Raw genomic sequence first — 5,181 nt, forward strand, 5'->3', positions numbered from 1 at the left:
AAGCTGGTTCCTTGGACTCCCTGCAAACACATCACTGCTAACTGTATGCCTTGTGTAGGCTTTTCCAGCACTGTACATAGCTTGAAAACCTTCCCTGCTATGGACCCTTGAGTGGGCATCCTGCCTCTCAGTCTCAGAATGGAGCAAAGATCCCCTGGTCACCTCTAGGCTCACAGGTCAGGGACCTCTTCCATCCCGTGGTGAGGAAGACTGGCACGGCTGCACACACCTTGGAAAAAGAACATATTGGCAACCCTTATCGAAAATGATGCTTCTCACTTTCCATTATGGCATTCTATAAAATATGGGTATTTCCAGGTATAATTAGACATGTTGTTGATTGAGTGTGTGTATGTTTTTGGAGGTTGGAGGCGGATAATTCGTTTCTCCAAGCCCCTTCCTCAATTTTGGGTGATAAACATTGACTCTCATATAGACTTTTAATAATTTACAGTTATTTATATATTTTTAAGTTTTGCTTATTTTTACAAACTTTTTGTTCCTCTCTCTCTCTCTCTCTCTCTCTCTCTCCCTCTCTCTCGTTCTCTCTCTCTCCCTCCCTCTCTCTGTCCCTCCCTCTCCCCCTCCCTTCCTTCCTGTCTCTCTCTCTCTCTGGGTAATTAGATATAATACTCAGGGTCAGGACATTCTACCCTTGAGCTACCCCAAACAGAAAAAGGTTATAAACAGCTTTATTATGATATCTGTGACATATAAAGCTGAAACGTGTTAGACGTGAGCATCTTGATGTTCCTAAAGACATGTACTTTCTCAGATACAGAATTCCAGCGGGCTAAAATTCCTGCTGTTTCTTCAGATTAACCTTGTCATGAACTGAACCAATGGGGAACATACTAAGCACAGTCCCTGAGCTGCTTCCTAGGTTGGTAGCACTGGCTCCATCCCAGGCACAGCTAGAGTGGGCAGCTGTAAGGTTGAGGACCTGCACTCAGGACACTGGGCTCCAGGAGCACCTCACCTGCAGGTCATCCTGTGTACCTCTGAACGTCACTCCTGGGTTCTCACTGCCTGGCACTTAACCATAGACATCACTGTAGAATTATCTAAGGCCAGAATGTCAAAAACATAGTTGTTATGAATTTCTACTTTGAAAATGTCAAATGTTGGGCTGCTTGAACAGTTTTCAAGAACAGGTTCAAGAAATGAACCTGGGAGAAACACAAGAAATATAGCCTGGAGTCTCTTCCAAAACCGCCACTCCAGCATAAGCCTCCACAGGCAGTCACTCTCCTCTGCACTACCGTCCCCCTTAGTTTACAGCTCATGGATCTCCTTGCTTAGCATGTCCACAAGGTGCATTTGCTGTTGCTTCTCCAGCTTCTCCCTGGTATCTTGTTTCCATGGGTCTGGAGACAGACTATCCCCACAGGACAACTCCTCTTTACTGATAGTTTTCTACTGCAGATTCCTGTGCTCAATAGTGGGGGGCTGCTGCTGGGGCTACAGCTCCAGAGTAACTGTTTCTTGGGGCCTCTGCAGTGTGGAAGGTTTTCCTGGTTGGGCTGGTGTGGCCAAAAGAGATAAAGGAAGCAGGGATAAGGGAATGAGAGTGCATCTGCCCCAGATTCTACTCCTGCTCCCCGTGCTTCCTCTCTGCTCTTGTCCAGGCAGGCCTTCTATATCTCAGACCACCACTGCTGCTCCTCCTTCTTTTTTGCTAGCCAGCAGCCACCTGAGCAGACTGGGATCCTGCCTTGTTTGCAGAAGGTGGTGGGAGGGGCAAAGCCACTGAAATGCCATCAAAACCACTGGTGTAGGTGGACCTGTGGTGGAGGAGGTGGTGGAGGGAGGTCTGTTCATATGGGCTGGGAGACAGTCACAGGGGTGGGCAGCACCTCTGCTGGGGTTTTCCAATGGCCAGGACCACTCTTGGTAGAGTGGAAGCCGGGGTAACTGACTTGGAGGAATATTTCAGGTGCTCCTGGCTGGATGTCATAGAGTCCACTGAGGAGCTCTGGATCCACATATCATTGTCACACTAGAGATCCATGCTGGCCATTACTCAATGCAGCTCAAGTTGGTAAAACTCTTCCTGAAGTTCTTCCATTGAAGGGGTAACACACCGAGAAAAGAAAAGACGAAGATCTAATACTTCAGAGACTCACCAGAGATATTAACAAAATTTCATGCATGTTTCTTTCTCACAGAGGAGGTAAGAAAACTGAGGAATGGGTGTATAACCAGACCTGACACTGCTTTATGGCTCACTCTCCAAGTAACCAGCTGTACCTGTGTGTACAAAGGAATAAAAAGATTTTTCTATATACTGATGCATGCTGTTTGTGGCATTGTCACTCCTACAATTTAGCTCCTAGCTTCAGGACTACGTACAGGGGTCTGTTCTTGTGAAAGGTAAAGAAATACACAATGAGATTCATAAAACTGCATAAAAGGTGAACTTTGTCCTCAGGGATCTGTTTTACAATCTTTAAAAAAGCATTCAAGGGGGTTGACACCCCAAAAGGAGCTTTGCCATCTCTGGAAGAGGTGATAGACGGGTTTGTATGAGGGGTTATTGGCAAGACAGGAAGGGCTAATATTGGATTATAAAATAAATAAATAAATAAATAAATAAATAAATAAATAAATAAATAAATAAATGGTTTTTTAAAGAACATATTTTAAAAGCCATGATAAAAAAATGTAATTTTGACCCTATGCTTTCAATAAAAAAAATCTTAAAATTTCTTATTTACTCATTTACACTAATTCTCATGTTCCCCGATTCATTAATTTATTTGACTAGTGTAATAGAAATAAACTTAAATGACCAAAATTCAGGAATGATAGTTAATGTAATTTGTTGAGAACTGTATCAAAGAAGTCAGATATTTCACAAGTAAGAAAGTGTTCCAGCTCATCTCAGACCTCAGTGCAGAGGTCTCCAGTGGAGACAGATGTTAGCTGCTGTTCTAGTGCTATATGCACACTTCTCTCCAGGGATAGAAGGCTGATGTATTAGAAATAGTGTTAAAAACCCAAGTGTCACATTAAATAACAAGTAAAATAAACATAACATTCCTTTAAATGCAGGAGCCATGGCATACCCATCATACACTGAGGGCAGGATGTTTAGCACTGAGCCAGAGACAAAGATGTACCAGAAGTCGGCTTCACGCACCCCTACAAGTCTCCTGACGCCACAGACCAGGATAAGGACTTTCTCCAGGACCAGATGAGATCTGTGCTAGAGACATGAGAGTAAATACGTGAAGCCTTTTGGAGGTTGAAGCCTTTTGGACGTTGGGGTCTCTATTCAGTATACTCCATCCTCACTACTTTGTTAGCAACTCTTTTAAGTGTAAAAATGATCTCCACTAACTTGGAAACTCGATCCATTTTGAAGACACATTTATAGTGCATTTTGATCTATAAGGGTCAAGGGTTTTCCAAATAAAATCCTAATTTTGGACTAGTATGAGACCTCTATGAAAACTGTATTCTAGCTGGCCAAGGGACACAAAAAACAATGATCAAAGTATAAACAATGATCTGGGTGACAAGGTGACTTAGAGAATGCCTCTTCTTACTTGTCACATTGGGGCTGAAAAGGTATTCTGCTTTGTTTTTCATCAGCCTGTCTTTACCAGGCAGCTTCGTTGGATGACTGTGCTCTGTCCAAGGCTTTTGAGGACTCTCTGGGGAGCTGTTTTGAGCTGAATTATTATAGAGCTCGAAACCTTTACTCTTCCACCTATCGATGATGGACAATGCCATCCTCTGCTACATAAGTGGCTGGAGCCATGGATCCCTCCTTGTGTACTCATGAGTCCATGGTTTCCTACATGGTAGCTGTGGGGTCTGGTTGGATGATATTGTTGTTCTTCCTGTGGGGTTGCAAACCCCTTCAGCTCCTTCAGTTCTTTCTCTGACTCCTCCATTGGGGTCCCCATATTCAGTGTAATGTTCAGCTGCAAGCATCTTCATGCCAGGGCACTGAGATGGGAATGGGTGGGTGGGAGCGGGATCATACTCATAGAAGCAGGAGGAGTGGGTTGGGAGAGCATGGGAAGTGGGTAACATTTGAAATGTAAATACATAAAATATCCAAGAAAAATAAAACTCATAAAAACTTCACTCTGTGCTCTGGGTTTACCTGAGCCATAACGATCTGAAACTGAAACCAAAGCCAATTCACTCCTTCTCTCTCCCTCATTCTTTCTAAGATTAAGAGCTTCAAAGGATGCATCTAAAATTCTTATATTTAATAACTGCTCTTGGTATAATAGGGTGATCTTATATATACATTCTTTGACCAGCCTAAAAAAGCAAAAACAACCAAGCAATCAGAAGAAACCATAGTCCAGGGTCTCACTACGTATTTGAGGCTGGTCTGGAATTCAGTACACAGGCAAGAGGACCCCAAACTCACAGAAATCTGCCTCTTTCTGCATCCTTAGAGCTGGCATTAAAGGTACATGCCACCACAAATAGCTTTATACGAACATTTTCAAAAACTTTTACATATATTGTCTAGAAAACCTTTTCATTTACATAGTATGTATCTATGGGAGAAATTGACCTTTTTTATTTTCTCAACATCTGACTTATAATTTGTAAATAACAAAGTAACCTTTTTTAGAGTAATTTTTAAAAAGCACTCAACTACTCTTCTCTCACTTGATAACACACATATTATTATCCATCAGAATGACAGCATCACATGGTGCTGTCACATGGTGTGATTATCCACACCTGTTCACAGTTTAGTCTTCCTGTCTGCTCACCTGGGACTCATTTGTTACCCACGACCCTCTTTGAGTTTGTAAATGGTGTTCTGCTTTAACATGCCAACACATGGTCTAGCCAGGATTGGTTCCTGTTCTACGCTTTAGTATACAGGATTCTAGACTGTCAGACACTGATATTGTTGTTGATACTGTAGCTACAAAGATCAGGCGCTAGGGTGTGCAGGTTCCAAAGCCGAGGCAGGGTCAGAAGGGAGTTCACAATACTGCAATTAACAGACTGTGAATATATCTAGGAAACCGTACCATTAGATCTGATCTGAATCATGACCCAGAAGTATTTCTCAGCATCATGCACTCTGTCTCAACTAACTTCTTCCTTGAAGAGCTGAGCAAGAGCTGTGGTAGGAGCTACTACATGGGAATTTTAGGGCCTCTCTTTATAAAAATAATTTATGTGTATGAGTGTTTG

At 42.6% G+C, this 5,181-nt stretch overlaps 1 pseudogene; it reads right to left on the reverse strand.

The window, feature by feature from the left end:
- Positions 1–928: 928 nt before the first annotated feature.
- Positions 929–3,738, reverse strand: LOC148006984 (afadin pseudogene; annotated as a pseudogene).
- Between the last annotated feature and the right edge of the window lie 1,443 nt (positions 3,739–5,181).

This window comes from Rattus norvegicus, chromosome 1 (assembly GCF_021556685.1).
Source record: "Rattus norvegicus strain SHRSP/BbbUtx chromosome 1, alternate assembly SHRSP_T2T, whole genome shotgun sequence".
In the NCBI taxonomy this organism is placed as follows: Eukaryota; Metazoa; Chordata; class Mammalia; order Rodentia; family Muridae; genus Rattus; species Rattus norvegicus.